This window comes from Haemaphysalis longicornis, unplaced genomic scaffold (assembly GCF_048455015.1).
Source record: "Haemaphysalis longicornis isolate Haplotype H1 unplaced genomic scaffold, Haemaphysalis longicornis Haplotype H1 scaffold_1, whole genome shotgun sequence".
Lineage (NCBI taxonomy): Eukaryota > Metazoa > Arthropoda > Arachnida > Ixodida > Ixodidae > Haemaphysalis > Haemaphysalis longicornis.
The window spans coordinates 30,720,186-30,738,655 of NW_027526203.1; positions in this window are offsets into that span (position 1 = coordinate 30,720,186).

Here is an 18,470-nt window from a genome sequence, read left to right on the forward strand (position 1 = left end):
TTTATGCAATGAGGTTTTACCTTCATAATCTCAGTATATTGCAACCTGATTTATCAGGCCTCAATCAGGCGACGCGCCGCGTGTGCGCTGCCAATGCTATCATGTTTCTGCAAACCGCGAGTTGACACTCCAGACAGACGACAGCTGTGGCGAACACAACAAGATCGGTGCTGGTGTTACTCATACATGTTGCTTCATGTGAAAACTTTACGACTTAAACGCATCGTAATGAACTTTACAAATCGCCGCAGAAGCCAGACTACTCAACGCGCCAGAAAAGTCACGAGCCGAAACGATGACGCGAAAACCTAGTTATAAAAAAACGTTACATAACTGTTTGCTACGCCTACCGAAAATGGCAAGCAGTGGCCATGGAATATTGAAAAATACAAAATTCAAACAGGGTTTTATGTGCCTTGACCTGGACAATGAAACGCATGGAAAAATGCAATTTCTTTACGACACCACGGTACTCTTTACGGCAACGGAAGTGCATCACATGTGCAAGCGTTTTCATTTTTCGCCTGGATCCCAAAACTGCCGTCGCACAGGGAAACCAAATCATCTCTATAAAACCCTTCAAATTTACCGTACAGCCCCGGGTATCGGAGAACGGTTTTGGCGCGGGCTTCTTACGACGACGAAAAAGGCATAATTTCATGGCCTTTACTAATTGTCTGCAAACACCTATTTTTTACAGTCTGCGCCCCCCACCCTTCGGAAAAAAAAACAAGAAGTCCAGGGATCTATCCTTTCGTGTTCAACCGGGCTATGGCCGCAATACACACACGAGCCGGCTTGAAATGTCGTCGCTGTTCGGCTTGCGTGACCGGTGGCCCTAATATTCCCATCGCATTTGCAGTTGTGTCCACTGTTGCACGAACCTCGAAGCACACACAAGGTAAATATAACTGGTAGCGAAGCTTCCATAGAAGCCCATACGTTCAGAAAATGGCGGCTCTTAAGCTGCTCATGGGGCTTAGCGCCACCTGTGTGAGGAGGGAACACTTCCGGCGGAACAAAAAATAAACAGGATGTGACGCAAGATCCGGTCAGAAAGTGACGTCATTTTGGTAGCATTAGCGGGAACATTTGACTTCAAAATAGCCTTAGCAGGCCTCTGATCGCTGAGGGCTCAAGTCATTGCCATCTGACGCAATTTGGCGAGCCCTTGGCGTGTGTGTTTCAAGTCAACGCCAGCTTATACTCGTGACTAGAGAAACGTACTTTAGCATACTGTCGTATGATTAGCCTCGGTGTTTATAAAAACATCTTGCATCTTCTCTGAACCTTAATTCTGTATTCATGCCTTCCACTGCTGTATAAAAGCAATCAGTTGTTTATTTTGATTGCAGTGGGTGGCAAACGCACCCCCCCCCCGACATTTTTTTTTTCTGCCTTGGGATACAGAGCCCAAAAATGACACTTACCACTCTCCCCGTCCCCCCTTTCATATAAAAAACGTGCCCACTCCTCACCCCGATACCAGTTTCTACCAACGCCACTGCTGGGTTTAATTGCGTCGCACATACGCAGGTTGCGTGCGTGCGTTAAGTATAGATCAAGGTTATATAATGCTTGCTCAGTTTGTGGACTTCTGTGCTAAGAGAAGAAATAATGCATAGTCATGCTATAATCAAGACATTTGAATTTTATTACAGGATAAACATAAAACAAATTTACCACACTGCACAAAATCAGCACGTATACAATAAGTACAAAATGTTCGTGGGCACTACATGCATTATGACTTTCCTTACGCGCCGAAAAATTGACTTTACCCGTAACACATAGCATTATGAGCAATGAAAGCGTCAGCAGCAGAAATACTTCGAAACAAGAGAAAAGAACTAGGCACTGCCTCTTGACGTAGAAAACCGGGCCGCAGGAATGCCGATTCACGAAAGTGCAGCGAGCACACCGCAGCTGCACCGGTGTCTTATCAAGTAGACATGGGTTTCTACAGAAGTTCACTCAGAATTCACGCCTGCAATTTCCTGATTGCATTATTAGGCAAGTGTCGCAACAGATAAGTAAAAAGAGGAAAAATGGATCAATGCAAACGAAAGCGATGGCAGTATGTAAAAGCACATCGCAGGAAAGATCTGGCAGCAGCGCAGCACGGAGCAGCACAACACAGTACTGCGATGGAAATAATGCTTGCGCATACAAGTGCGGGAAGCAACGAGCACTACAAGCATTGTAATGCAATAGAGAAACACTGAGATAGACAATTAAAGCGACTCGTTTAAATTCGATTGGTACTACGCTGAGAAGTCCTAGAGTAATTGACACCACTTGCTCCGAGCCAGCCTGAGGTGAAATCAAGAGATAACTGTTACATAACAAAGCTTTAGACCCATTTTTTTTTCGAAGCACCACCACTTATCCTTACACAGCCCCCGTGCACGTATTAACAGTACTATAGTTTCGCGTTACCTGTGGAAATGAGAGGAAAATGGTGCAGTAAAACGCCAGGTGTACGGGAGTTGCTGTTGCACGGCACATCGTTTCCGTAGGTACCGAGGAAAGCGCTCCGCTCCAACCGTTGGCAGCATCGTCCCGTAGTTTACCGTGCCCGCCGGGCACGGTACTAAACGTGTCCACTGTCGATACAACGCACCTCGCAACTCCACGCACAGCAAAAAGTGCACACCAAATTGACACGGAAAAACGAATGCAAATGCGCACCACCAAAACACGCGAGGGGCGTTTCCTAGCAGACGAACTTTAGGAGCGCCTTTCCGAACACTACAAGGACTGCATCACAGAGCAATGACATGTGCCATTCTTCAGAGGGCGCTACAAAAAAGGTTTTTGAGAATGAACCGCATTTTCATAAATTATTTACACATTGTGCCTAAATAAATGTGATTCAGAAATAAATATTGTTCGTAAAATATTAATGTTGTTTTATTGTTGAACAAAACTTGGTTTTTTGTTACTAGTGTTTGTTCCCTCCTCACCTAGTCGCGCTTCAATCGCCACTCCCATAAGCCCCCATGCTGATGTCGCTGGCAATAGGTTCTGAACCGCTTTTTGCCCGAGCCTTCGCTACCATTTATATTTACCTTGGCACACATTCGATGTCAGCGGAAGCGAACGTGGTCAAGGAAGTGTGAACGCTCGGAACTAAGTATGAACTACACAGAGCAGGAGTCAAAGCGCGGGACCCCAACTTGCTCCGCGGTCAAATTCCTCGCACGTGCGCGATAGAGACAAATCACCGTACGACAACTCGCCGAGCGCGAACTTTTTTCCACTCCTATTGCGCATGTGCGCGCGAGACATTTTTGTAGGTTTTTCGGCTTTCGCCGCGTCGTCGGGCGCGAGTCGTCGGCCACCGCAAAAGTAGCTCGTGGGCGATTGTGTGAGGAGGAATACGCGCATGCGCCGCAAGCCACGCATATCGCTCGGAGCTTCACGATTGCCCCCCTTTTTTATTTTATTTCTGGCGTCAGGCTGTCTGCTAGTTTATAGCCGTGACACTGGCCGTTGGTGCAGCATATAAGCGTGATGCAACCACCTGAGGTTTTGTCACGGAAAAGAAACCTGTCAGGGCCTCTTATATCACGGTATTGAGACTGCCCACCGCATACAACTAGGACGCCATCCGGGACGCGACTAAGAGTGTAGTACTAATTTTTACTCATGTGTACATCTTGCTTGCCCTTTTTGCTAGCTGTAATTTTGATTATTATACTGCCTTCGTCTTTCTGAGCGTTGTTTCCTTTCTTTTTTCGCACACCCTTTTTTCCTCTTTTTTCGTTCTTTTTGTGATATAAGAGCTTCTCAAACATTGTTTACCCCGCCTTATGTAACGCCTCCGGGCCTTCGAGGCTTCAATACATTAAATGAAATGAAACGTTTACAAATCACTTCAGTTTCCTTGTAAACTGGTCATTTTTATATACTAAACAAGCACTGTTTAATATATACCGTATTTTCACGAGTCTAACGCACCCCCGATTGTACCGCGCAGGTTATTTTAAGTAAGCAAGTTAAAAGAAAACAATTTTACGCTGAATCTACCGCGCAGATATAAAAGATATGACAATTAACACGTACCTAGCAGAAGATATTTTATTTGACGCACGCAACCGGAGCAGCGAAAGTACGTTGTACTTCATAATTTCTTATCCAGCTCCTGCTGGAATTAAAACTTGAGCGGGAAACAGTGAAAGTGTTTGCAATTACAACTGCCCTGACCTTTACAATTTAGACGTGACGGGCTGGTGGTTCATTTACAGCTAATTTATGAGTTTCAACTGGAAATCGTCTAGTTCTCGGCAATGTCCGTGCTCAGGGCAAGCAAAGCCTTGGCTGAAAAAAATCAGCAGAAATTCAGAGTTGTTTAGTAATGCGTACCGTTCTTACGCCGCTTGTCTCCACTGTGAGTTATTTACGGCCAAATTTGGCTGTGAGAAGGCAAATGCTTTAAAAGTTTCATTTTGGTTCTTTTCGCCATTAATGTAAATTTACACCATTGTAGCGATTAAGTGGTTTTACTTCGCCAGTTATGTATTTTTCCGCAGGTCCAAGGCAATGTGTAGGGTTGGCTTGTTTTTGAGATCTTTTAGTCGTGTTTTCGTCATTCTTTTCTGGACTTTTTATTTCAGTCTGTGTTCCTGGAGTTATGCAAGATGCACATTTTTTTATTTCTTCAGTACATTTTAGAAAACTGTTATCTTTCAATTTTTCTTGTTTTTTGTTTTCCAAAATTCGGTAATTGCCTCCATTTGCGCTATTATAACGATTAGTTGTGTTACTTCAGCCAGTTATGAATTCTTGTAAAAGTGCAGAGCCTTACCCGGATGGCCAATTTTTGCTTGTTGTATTCCTATTTCCAATGTTCTTTCCCGGGATTTTTTGTTTAGTCTTCGTTTTTTGGATCGAATTTATGAGATGAATATTTTCGATTTCATCAGTTCCTTTTTGTAAAACTTTCATTTTTATATATTTTGTTTTTTTTTCGCTTTTCAAAATTTTGCTCGACCAGTCATCTCCATTCGCACTATTGTAACGATTGAATGTGTTACTTCCACCAGTTATCAATTATTGCCCGAATTCAGGGGGTTACACGGTCCTTGTCGTGAGGTACGTACTCGGCCAAAAATGCTACGCATTAAAGTGGCTCTACTTTGTTCATATCAACAGCAACTCATGTCTCCGAAACACCCGGTGTGCATCGTGCTGCTCGGTTCCTCTTGCTACCGGCAACTAAAATTACCGTGCGCTTTGTGGACGCTCCACAGGTGTACCTCGTCAGAGCGTTAACGACTGAAACGAGGTGCGAGTTGAAGCAGCACAAATATGCGCAGCAGCTGGCTTATTTTTCGTTCTCGGAGATTCATATATATACTCTCAAACGTTATTAACGCGGATTGACTATTACCTCATTTTGACAAATGGAGAAAACAGTTGCAACTGTAATAGCTTCCAAGTTATCGTATTTATTCGATTATAAGCTCCCCCTCTTTTCCACGATCACGACGATCAAAGTGAGGGGGGTGCATAGATTCGAAAAACTCAAATTACCCTCCACCGCCACATTTTTTCGCGGTCGTACATCGACGAGACGGGCGCAGGGAATAATGTTTTATTTTGTAAACATAAAGCAAAAAAATTAAAGCCGTTCCACTCAATGTGAGAGCTGTCGGAAGTGCAGAGCAGTGATTCGCCAGGCGGTACCGCAGTTATTCGCTTACTGCTACCACTCCATGCCATTCAAATTTCCCACCTTCGCAGTGCTCGCGCGCCCACTGCCTGAAACTGCGCCAGCGGCAGTTCTGTTCTTTTTGTGCTTTTCTCCACGCACGTGCCGGCGTTTCACTCCCACATTTTGCGTTTACTATTGTAAAAACCAACCCAACGGGCGTCCTTAAGTTAAGGAACGCGGGTACTGCCGGTTAATTACGTATATTTTTCCTCAAATGTACCTACAGTTTTCTTTGCGCTAAACAACGGGAAGATGTATGACAAGCGCCAGCATTTCACAAGTTTCGAACGCCTATGACTATATAAAACGATTGGCTTTCGAAGCCTGTGGGGAGCAAAATATGTTCTAAATAGAGTGAAGCGAATGCCAGTACGTTCATCTTTTAAATCTTTCTTCTTTAAACTTCATAGCGGCATGCTACCAATAAAACCCTGGCTGCAGGAAAAAGGACTATATGTACACCCATGGACACTTAACTGTCGATTATGCAAAAAGCTGGAAACAATCGAGCACATCTTTCTGGACTGTTGGGATGCGGTGTTCCACTGGGACATCCTCCAATGAACCTTGAAAAAAGACTTACCATTAACGCCTTATGGCATTCGCTTTTTGCCCGTAAACAATGAGGGAAGCGTGCCCTATGATATGTTCATGGCACTTAGTCTTCATTTTATGTGGAAAACTCGCATGTCGGTTCAAAATGCCGAAGAGGATGCTCGCACAGTGCGGGAGTACTTTATTGAAAGCGTTGCTTATATAAGAGAAGTTTCTCGAGCCTTGCCGGAAGAACCTGAGTGGTTACCCATTCTGGATGTTCTAGTGCAATTTAAGATGTTTTAAGCCACTCCCTTCAGCCGATTGGTGGCTGGAGCTACTAATTTGTGTACTGGGCAGTGCGTGTTGTGTTGTCGCCAAGCAGTCAATAAAGAAAAAAAAAAATACGCGCCGCGAACAAGAGTGTTAACCCGGGATGCCGCCATGGTGCTCTATATACTTGGGTCGAGCGAGTAAGCTAGGACGACAACGCGAGCGTCCAAAGTGCTCTGCACTTAAAATAAGTACAGATAGTGAACCCACCGTTTACATCTGATACTCAGTCATTCTCACTACCATTGGAGTCCGTTGTGCCGCTTGGACCGGCGCTCTCAGGATCCCCCATGAGGTCGTCGTATGTTTCGTTGAAGTGTTCCGTAGTAGAGAACTATATATTACTTGGCGACAACGTCAAATCAGGCGTTCTTCCACGTCTCTGAAATCCACCTTGCAATGGTTGCTTAGAAAAAGGGGTGATTAAATTCGTATGCCAACTATTTTTCTAGTTTTTCCCCTTGGAGTAGGTCAGAATACTTAGAATCGGGGGGTGCTCAGAATCGCAAAAGTATGCCTATTAACGAGATATTTTTTCTTCTCGATCTGGAGCCGTAATCTGCGAAAAAAAGACTAATTTAGTATGCTTATTACACAGAAGATGCGTCTATTCGGGAACAAGTATGATTACATTTTACACTTTTGCAAGTTTTATCTTCAGAATTAACTGCCAGGGCTATGCAAGAAATTCAGGATTGTTCACGCGTGTACGGTTCAAAAGTAGCCATCAATAATAAAGTTGTCCTGGTGTCGGCATCCATTTTGTAGGCACGCGTCGATCTTGTGGACAAAACATTTGTGGACCCATACATTGTGGCGCAGAAGAGCATTTCCCTGCGCTCAACAAAATTAAATGGCCGCCTTTTATTTTGAGTTCTCGGAGAGCGAGCCGTAAATACAAAGAACCATAAAGAAATTGATCTCCCGGTACCGCGTAATTGTTAATTGAAATGATTACAACGCGTCGTTTTGTGTTGAGTGGATGGATCGCCGAGGTAAGCAGAATTCTGTCAGTCAATTCACCAAATGCTGCTGAATACACTTCCTTACTCCCTTTAAAGACTCCGCTAACACGCAAGCATGAATGAAACCACAAAAAAATACATGCACTGGAGTTCCAAAGCATGACTGACTAGCGGAAACCAAACTGAATGATTAAAAGTCGAACTTCCACCCACCGCGGTGGCTCAGTGGCTAAGGCATTGCGCTGCTGAGGACGAGGTTGCGGGTTCGTTTCCCGGTCGCGGCGGCCGCTATTCCGATGGAGGCGCAAAGCAAGAACGCCCGTATGTACGTTAAAGATCCCCAGGTGGACAAAATTAATACGAAGCCCTTCACTACAGCGCGCCTCATCTCCCGCGTTGCGTCGGCGCGTTATACCCTACAATCAATCAATCAAAGGTCGAACTTTGATGTGTTGTGGCCAATGGTGAAGAAGAGATTGAATGGAAATAGTTTGGCGAATGGTGATGTGAAGATCTTTGGAGAAGAGCAAGCCATGTGGAGCTTTGGGTGAGTCGGAGACGCTGGCTGGATCAATTTCCTTCGATCAGCTGGGTAACAGTGTTGTGAAGTCGAAGAGTGAGAAGGCGCTCATTTCATGTGGACATGGGGAGGTGAAGAGCTTGTTCGAATGCTTAGGGGTAACAGATTATTAACAGAATAGGGGTAACAGATTATTTTTGAGATGAGTAGGGCACGAATGAGTCAGATGAGGACGTGGACCTGTTCCTTCATGCCCGGTGTCGGTGAGAAATGTGACTGGGCACATCTAGAGCTTTATAAATGTTTTTGCGAGTTTAGCTAGCGGTTTTAGGGACTAAGCTTACTGCGATTGTTGGTTTAAATAGTTAGGCCGAGAATTCTTAGTGAAGGTTTCGACGGGAAGAGGTGTTCGTCAATGGTAACTTGTATACAGTCGAACCTCGTTATGAAGCACTATTGGGGCAGTAAATTAGTTCGTTATATAAGATATTCGGTATAACCGCATGAGGTAATAATCGGCTCTTATAAGTCGTAAATATGGCTCGCGCAACAATCCTAGATAAAAAAACGTATTGTTCTAGCCTTCGAACCCCCTATAAAAGAGGTATTCTTTATCTGTCTCCTTGTGGCATTTCATCAAACTAAACAGGCCGGAACGTGAGAACGGGCAATTACAACATAACAAAGTTCGTTCAGCAAAACAGGCCGGCGTTCTTATTTACTTGAAGGAAGATGTGGCCTTCGCCTGGTGGCTTTTCACAGTCTGAGCGGAATGAAGTTTTTCACATTTTGTCCACGAAAAATTGGGCCTGAAGCTACGAGAAAAAAGAATGTTTTCTATCACGTTTTTGTTTAAATTGGGCTTTTAGGATGCTAGCTGTCAAGCTTTGAGTATCGCGGGAACCAAATACTTCTTCGTTATAGCCGACTTCTCGAGGATTCGGTTTCGTTATAAAAAGAATAGGTGTCATTGAAATCAAACATAACCAAACAAACCTCGTATTTAGTTCGCTATATCCGATAATTCCCTATATCCATGTCCGCAATAGCGAGGTTCGATTGTAGTTTCGCCAGTTGAGCCAGGAGGATGCGTTCGAACAATAATGAGATCCTAATCTTGAAGGGAACATCGAAGACCCACCGAAGGGGCCTGTTGGTGGACATCTGTAGCAGGTTCAAGAGCCTCTTAATCTCCTGATGAGCCTATGTCCGCTCAGATGGCAATGTTGTCAGTATATATGACGTGGTGAATTTTGGGAATGCCGTGGAGTTTTGGGGGGCAGTCCAGAAAGGCAACGGGGCAAATAAATTAGCCGAGTATCTGTTCACTTCGTTAGAAATGTCGAAAGACGTTAGTCTTCTGCTGTCATACCACTTAAATGCCTCTCTCCTCTCCCTGCTGACGAATTATGTTCTTGCCCATTTCTTCCAGTCCTCCAACGATGAACACGGAGGAGGTTTGATAAAGTCAATTCAATTTTCCCGCGTTCCACTGCTCGCGCCACCAGCTGGAAACCTTTGTTACAGTTGAACTTGAAGCACTGCCATGAGGTCTAGGATTGCGCAAGCTCTTTTTGTATTTTTGGGTCAAAATAGCTTCCTACACGTATTTTTTAAAATTTTCTATAGCAAATATCCAGCACACATTTATTTTCAAATAAAATAACACTGCTAAAACCAGTTATGCATTGATGCTTCGCCGCAAATGTGCGTAATGTTTTAGTTTTGCTCAATAGTGTTGACAAGTGTGAGTATGTTTCCTGATTTAGTGGTTTGGAATGGTTTTGGCAATATAAGCGTCTTGTTAAAGAACTCATTTCACTTTCGGTCGGATGCCTGAACCGAGGAAGACAGACAGACAGACAGACAGACAGACAGACAGACAGACAGACAGGTAAAAATTGTCGGATTTAGGTAGCCCAAGAACGACTGTCGTCTTTTGATGAGAGGGGAGACGGAGCCGTGTGGACAGCGTCAGTCGCCTAAACCAAAGGGGAAGATATGACGTCCCCAACCCTGTGTTTCGCCTAGCGTTGGGTAAGAAAGTCGGAGACATGCCTGTACGTCCGTAAGCCGCATCCCGTTTGCCTTAGCCGAGAGGGAATTGCCGAGCGGGATTTGTGATCGAAAGCTCCTTTGAGGTCAAGAGCGAGAATAGCCAAGGGGAGTGACTAGAAGCGAGGGGGAGAACCTCTTGTCTAAGACGCAGGAGAGCGTCCTGGGTAGAGAGATGGTTCCGGAAGCCGTAGATGGTGTGCGGGAGGAGTCCCTCATGTTTCCAGAATGACTTCAAACAGCCAAGTATTATTCTTTCGGCAAGCTTGCAGCCTGCGACGTGAAAGAAACAGGGCTGAGGTTGTCGATGTGAAGATAGGCTTGGGGATAAAGTGGATTTCCGATGCCTTCCACTGGAAGGGGAGGATACCGGAGCTCAAGTGTGAGCTTGTTAAGCAGGAGTTCCTGGGAATCATCATCGAATTACACTCTTAGTCAATTCCTGGTTATACGACCCGCATGCAGGCGGGCCGCCGCGTCAATTTAAAGCCGCTTATAAAGCGTGGTTCAGGCGGCCTCGAGCGCAAGCGGCCCGCCAAACACGTGGCCCACCGAACACGTGGCCCGGCGTTTAAGCGGCCCTCTTGAGGGCCGCCTAACCAGAGGGCCACCTAAACGCCGGGCCGTGTGTTCGGCGGGCTGCTGGCCGTAATTTTTCTACGCGGCCCCTTACGCTAATCTATTCCCGCTTACGAAGCGGCTCCAACATCATACGGCCCCTCAAATAAGCGGACTTTTTGCTTTTCACCAAAAAAAAGAAAAAAATCCGCGTGGACAGAATTGATTTCATACGTTTTTTTTTTCGCTCGCAATGACAGGTCAACGTCATCACCCCGTGAAGAATGCGCTCACACATGTTACATCATGCGAGACATGTAAGCACATAAACGTAACCCTACGGAGAATCGAACCTGGGTCTACTACAACACATCAAAAGCCTGATATCATAACCACTGCGCCACGACCCACGGGCTGCTCGGAAGTGCAAACATGGGCTTATAAGTATTCTACATGCTGTTGCGCGTCAAGCAGGAATCTTAAATAACACATTCGGCGGTGAGTGGCTTTCTTTACGACCACCGTTTTTGATTCACTCTACCAAAGAGGCATAATACTACGGTTTGCGAGAATTTAAGTACACTGGTACGAGCGGAAACCTTTTGCCATGCTGTGTGCCCGTTCCAACATGCGCCGTGCGGGGATTTATTCCATCGATGCAAACGGAATTGATAACAGTTATTCTGTCTTGTTACCGAACGTATTCTTGGCCATTGGTGGAAAGTGCCCCCATGACAATACTTGCAAATAACTAACACGTAAGGCGCACTGTTGTACTGAAAATAAGAGCTGTCTCGTCACGAGTAGCAAGTATACCAAACCTGAAATGGTTTACGGAATTTTTTCTGCTCGTCGTAGCTCTTCTGATGGTGTGGTTACATGCCTTGACCTTTGTTTTTGTAATAGGGGGGCGGTAGTAAAATACGGATCTGGTGATGTAATGAACCAATATTAAATCACTCACCCTACCTACCATTGTGTCGCGACGCCTGCAGAATTGCTGCGTGAAGAGATAAAGAGCCGTTGGAAGGCCAGATAATGCGTTTTCTTTTATGGATCGCTAGCACACAAAGAATCTCTAGCGTTTTTTCGCGCAGACCGGATAAGCGCTCGACCGTGTAACTTGTAACGCCCTGCCTTTCCAGGGAAATTCAGGTTTCGCGGAAGTTCCACCTTTAATCGTTATAATATCGTAAATGAAGATCATTGTTAAAACAACGTTTAAAAAAAGTAAAAATTAAGACAAATATAAAAAAATGACGGAAAATGGCGAACCGTATAATGCCCTGCATTTCCACAATAATGCAGATTTTGCGGAAATTCCACTTGTAATCGTTATCATAGCGTAGATGGAGATAATTGGTCGAGCAGAATTTTGAACAACTAAAGAACAAGAAAAATATAACATTACGGAAAATGTTAAGCCTTGTAACGCCCTTCATTTACAAAAAAAAATGCAGATTTGGCGCAAGTAACACCTGTGATCGTTGTAATAAGGTAAATGGAGATAATTGAACGGACAGGACTTAGTAAAACCAAGAAAATTTTCTCTAAAAGACTCTCACTCAAGAAGAGCGCTATAAGAATGCTGCGCTTTAATAGACATTTCTCTGAATTCATGCAATTTTTTAAGTGGTCTCGTTTCATTCGCGCTTCCGTTATTAGCGAGTTATTATTGTACGCAGAAGCGCAAGGTCGCGGTTCAGCATTTTCAACATTTTCAGGGCACTTCACCAAAACCATAGCACTTGGGCATGAACGCACCCTTGTGTCGAAAGTTTAGACCATATAAACCAATGCCACAAATAAATGGGTTACAATGGCTGCAATTACCCCAAAACATTTTTAATTTGTGCCCTTCTGGAACATCTTCATGACCTCAGTTTTCAGTCAATGAGGTTCTACCTTCATAATCTCGGTGCTTTGTCACCTGATTTATCAGGCCTCAATGCTCATACCACGAAATAAAAAAACTCCCTATATTCATAATGCCATGTTACAAGCAAAGCTGTAAAGCAAGTATCTGTATAGCTTAAACATATCCGGATCTTGAAGTGGTAGTCTACTCATACAAGCTTGGGACACGAACAGAGAACTGATTGATTGATTGTGGGTTTTAACGCGCCGACGCAACGAAGGCGATGAGGCGCGCCGTAGTGGAGGGCTCCGGATTAATTTTCACCACCTGGGGATCTTTAACGTGCGCCGAAATCACGTACACACGGGCGTTTTTGCTTTTCGCCTCCATCAGAAAAGCGGCCGCCGCGGCCGGGAATCAAACCCGCGACCTCGTGCTCAGCAGTTCAACGCCTTAGCCACTGAGGAACAGAGAACTGAGTTGGGTATGTAAATGTTAAGTATTTTGTCATTCTCGAATTCATGAGCATGCACAAGTGTGAGATGAAAATTACATAAATGACACCATGTCCAAGGAACGATGTTTTCTTTTTATTTGATATCCAAGATACAAATGTGAACACAAAAGACTTAGTGAAATAATAAACACAAATATTAGCAGATTGCCGTTATGGAACACACAAATGAAAATCTTTTTTGTGGAAGAGCAAATAATGACCTGTCCAGATAAAATTATTGTTTTAATTTATAGAATTTTCAACAGCTTGCTGCTTACAAAACAGGGAGGAAACTCGTCTTTTTTGCTGGCTACTGACTGTATAACGCCCAACGTTTGGCTTAAAGCTGACGGTTATCTCCTGTCCTGAATGTAATATATTACCAAACAAAGAAAAAGTACATTCTCCGGGCTTCAATTATGGTCCAGGTACACCATTTCCGATGATGTAGATGGCCTTTGTAGAATTGCCCCAAGCAATCTTTGGCACGGCAGCTGCTGCTTCTGGAATTTCGTCGCACTGTATTGGAAACACCGTTGTAAACATTTCAAAAATGTTGAGTCACGGGCAGCAATCTGTTGTGTGGGCACTGCGTGAGGAAAAGAAACGGCAGGTGAATAAGTGACCAGGGCAAAAAGGGTGGTGTTATTTATCGGCAGTAAAACAGTATAGCCTGAAGGGGCACAGCAGAAGTATCACCAACGGGTTAGCAGATATGTGAAAATATAAATCAGGTAAGTGTATCGCTGTAGTTTAGACAATTATTTCTTTCTTACTGCTTGTAGATTCAAACGCTCTCAAAAGGACGTTTTCTTCATATACATAGAAAGACTGAGCGCTTTTTCAGTGCAAAGGCGTGCGAGAAAACGTTGCCATAATTTTATTTGACGGAGACACATCAATTGCCCGTCGAAAAGAAACTCTGTTCGCTGTCACACGCGGAAGGTAATGTGCCCTAGTTTCTTTTTATGAAACAAGTTCCACCAATAGACTGGCGCAAAATATTTTGTTAAATATGGAACAAAATTGCTAGCAATATCTTTTGCTAAAGCATAGGTAAACTGCGCGCACCGAGCAACAGCCAGCGCATCTGTAACAACATTAGAAGCCACCGCTTCGAGCGACCTTCACGCCGGCGACGCGCCGCGTTTGCGCTGCCAATGCTATCATGTTTCTGCAAACCGCGAGTTGATACTCCAGACAGACGACAGCTGTGGCGTACACAGCAAGATGGGGGCTGGTGTTAGTCATGAATGCTGCTTCATGTGAAAAGTCTACCACTTAAGCGCACCGTGATGAAGTTTACAAATCGCCACAGAATACAGACTACTCAAAGCGCGAGAAAAGTCACCAGCCGAAACGACGACGTGAAAACCTAGTTACGAAAAAAAGTTACATAACTTTCTGGTACGCCTACCGAAAATGACAAGCAGAGGCCATGGAATATTGGAAAATACAAAATTCAAACTGGGTTTTATGTGCCTTGACCTGTACACTTAAACGCGTGGAAAAAATGCAATTTCTTTATGAAACCACGGTGCTCATTACGGCAACGGAAGCACCTGACATGTGCAAGCGTTTTCATTTTTCGCCTTGATCCCAAAACGGCCGCCGCACAGGAAAACTGAATCCTCTATATATAAATCACGTCAAATTTACCGTACGGCCCCGGGTATCGCAGAACGGTTTTGGCGCGGGCTTCTTACGACGACGAAAAAGGCATAATTTCATGGCCTTTACTAGTTGTCTGGAAACACAAATTCTTACAGTCTGCGCCCCCACCCCTCGATAAAAAAAAAACAAGAAATCCAGGGACTGACCTATCCTTTCGTATTCAACCGGGCTATGCCCGCAATAGACACACCAGCCGGCTAGACATGGCGCCGCCGCCTGGCTTGTGTGACCGGTGGCCCTAATAAATCCATCGCATTTGCAGTTGTTTCCACTGTTACACTGACCTCGAAGCACACATGTGATGTCAGCGGAAGCGAACGTGGTCAAGAAAGTGTGAACGCTCGGAACTAAGTATGAACTACACAGAGCAAGAGTCAAAGCGGGGGCTGCCAACTTGCTCCGCGGTGAAATTTGTCGCACGTACGCGATAGAGACAGATCGCCGTATCACAACTCGCCGCTCGTGAACTTTTTTCCACTACTACTGCGCATGTGCGCGCGATATATTTTTGAATGTTTTTCGGCTTTCGCCGCGCCGTCGGGCGTGCGTGGTCGGCCACCGCAAAAGAAGCTCGCGGGCTATTTATTGAGCAGGAATTCGCGCATGCGCCGCAAGCCACACATATCGCTCGAAGCTTCACGATTGCCCCCCTTTTTTATTTTATTCCTGGCGTCAGGCTGTCTGCTAGTTTATAGCCGTGACACGGGCCGTTGGTGCAGCTTATAAGCGTGATGCAACTACCTGAGGTTTTGTCACGGAAAAGAAGTCTGTCAGGGCCTCTTATATCACGGTATTGAGACTGCCCACCGCATATAAATAGGACGCCATCCGGGACGCGACTAAGAGTGTAGTTCAGGAAGTGGTATGTGGCCTGATAAGGGTCAGGGCCGATATTTTTGTTACACTCGGGAGAACAATGCTCCTAGTTCATACAAGTTAAAGAACGTGCCAAGCAATGTGTGACTTCAGTATACACTCAGGACTCACTGCGGGTGTGGTTGCGATGTGTCGCATTCCCTGCCTTTTACGAGCACGCGCCTGCGTTTGTTATTTGTTAAGTTAGTGCATGTCTACTAGTTACGTTCATAGAACTAAGATTGTGTGGCCTGAAATGTTTTGCAAAGCCCTTAGAAGCAGTAATGCAGCATAAAAATTTTGTTTCTTGCAGCCGGAAGTAGACAATAAAACAAATTTTGCAATTTGTTTTGCAACACCATCTGTACAGTCATAGGTGCTGTGGGGACCCTTGTTTCCCTACGCCTCGCCTGCACATGTTTTCGCGAGCTGGGAGTCGCCATGTTGGGCAGCCGGCGCGTCACGTCAGTCGTGACCTCTTCGTGACCCCGTGCGCGCGCCGAACCGGCTCGCCGCGAACGTGTGCGCGAGGGCGCGGGGGAAGGAGGTCCAGTTTGCCACCTTCCTTCGCGCCACCCTCTCCCCGACCTGGGGAAGATCCCCTTTCCCCTCCGAGCTGACCTGCGGGACGAACGAGCGCTCCGCCGGGGAGCCGACTGGGCGATTTGGTCGGAGTCGGTTGGCTCGGCAGTGCCTACGCCGAATGCCCCGATGACGGTGAACCCAGTTGGCTCCACGGACTCTGCCGAAAGATTCTGCCCTGATCGGTCGCCACGGGATGCCTCCTTTGCTCCCGCGGCCGTGACGACGGATATCGAGGTCTGAGTCCAGTGGTATGAGCGAGCGACAGGAGCCACTGTCTCCCCGCGAGCGATAGTCGTGTTGTCTGGTATATGCCCTGTATCTGCCAGGCAATAAAGCCTCACTTTGGATTGCCGGAGCCTGTCTACCGCATGTGAGTACCCGAACCCGTGCGTGAGTCTTCGGATTCCGCAGGGCTAGTGTACAGTGCGTAGCGTTCTCTAGCGAAGCTAGCCGGGGTCCTCTGCTATCCCGTACGTTAGCCCACACTGGCGCCCAACCAAGGTTTTTTGCGATGACAGGGCGGCACCCCCGCTTCTCGTTGATTGATTCCGAAGTTGAGGACTGGTTGTCGGACGAGATTGCTCGTGGTAACGGCTTGCGGGACGCCACTGTCGACCCGCTGCTGCCCGCCACCGCGCTTACGCCAGAGCTTTGTCGAGGCGGCGCCGATCTCCCCGATAACCGACGCGCCGCGCAGGAGAGTTACGGGAGCTATCCCACTTCTGCCGGCGTGAGACACTCCGACAGCGCGAGGGATGATTACCCAGTCCCGCGCCTGTCGGCCGCCACCACTACGCCCAGGCCCCTCTGGGGCCCAGGCAGCGCTATCCTACCAGGCAACCAAAGCGCCGCGCGGGAGAGTCACGGGAGCTATCATCCCACTCCTGCCGGCGTGCCGCACGGTGTCGGCGGGCGGAACGCTTCTTGCGACCAGCGGCCGTCACCACGGGCTGCAACGAGATCATGCCCTCCCGGCCTTGGTCGTAGCAACCCAGCGGATATGTTTGCAAAGGAGGAGCTGCGCCGCAGCTCTAGTGCACCCGACCCCGCCGTGTACGAGCCTCACGGCTCTAGCGGTGCGGTCGCCTCGTTCGCCAGCGCGTTTGCGCCACGAACGTACCCCACCACGCAGAGCTCGCAAGCAGTTACGGCTGGGGCGCACGTCGCCTGCCTTACGCCAGCGTTGTCTCGCGACGAACCACCCCTGCCTTCGGCAGCAGTCGATATCGCACAAGCCCTGATCAACGCGGTGCGCGCACAACCGAGCGTCAGGCCTAACAGCTCGCTCGGTAGCCTCAGAATACCCGAGTGCGGCGGTTACTGTGACCGCATGAGTGCTACGGAGTACCTTGAGGCGCTGCACCGCTATCAGGAGGCGTCGGGTATGGACGACAGCGTGATTATAGGACGTGTTCTGCCTATATCGCTGACCGCCCAGGCTGCACGGTGGTACCGGCTGGTGGGAAGCGACGCTCGTACGATGGGCGAATTTGAAGCGCTCTTTCGCAGCGAATTCCTGCCCCCAGATTACAAGCGCCGCATGTTGAACGAGCTAGAGATGCGAACTCAACACCGAGATGAGCCTCTACTCGAATACGTCAGGGCAATGCAGGAGTTGTTTTTGCTTGCAAAGCCCATGGCGTCTGAGGCGGACAAGGTTGAGAGGGTGACGAGACAAGCCCACCCAACTTTTGGAGCGTACCTTCGAGGCAGTCAGTTTGCCAACCTCAATGAACTGGCCAGCGAAGCAAAACGCATCCAAGCCGATATTCTAGCTGCTCGCCGCTATCGTCCGCCTTCCCCAGCCCACGCCACGCTGGAGCCAAGGTGCGCATGGCAGGGTGCGTCCCCACCGCCCATGCCGTGCGCCGCGGCAACAGCAGCGTACGCGGAGAGCACGGAAATAGAGCCGCGCGATGTGTCGGAGCGCGCGCTCGACCCGTACTCGTACGCCAAGGGGGCGCATTCTGACGCCCAGCAAGGCATGCCGCGGCACGGCTACGGCCGGGGACAAAACGCGCATGAGGAACCCAACAGCTACGCCCGTCTGGAAAGCTCCAGGGGACCGAACGCGCAGCGCGACAGTCAGGGAGCAGTAGCGCACTCGGAACCCAACCGCTACGCCCGTGTGGCAAGCCAAGGGAACCCGCCAGCATTGCGCGGACAGCGGTCTCGGGCTGCGCAGTCGCATCGTTTGCTACAAGTGCCGCGCAACGGGCCACTATGCCCGCGCGTGCACCGCTCCCTGCCCGGCGCCGGAAAGGCAGCGCAAATCGGGAAACGCCAGCCGCCGTCGGTCAGCACTTCGTCGCCAACGG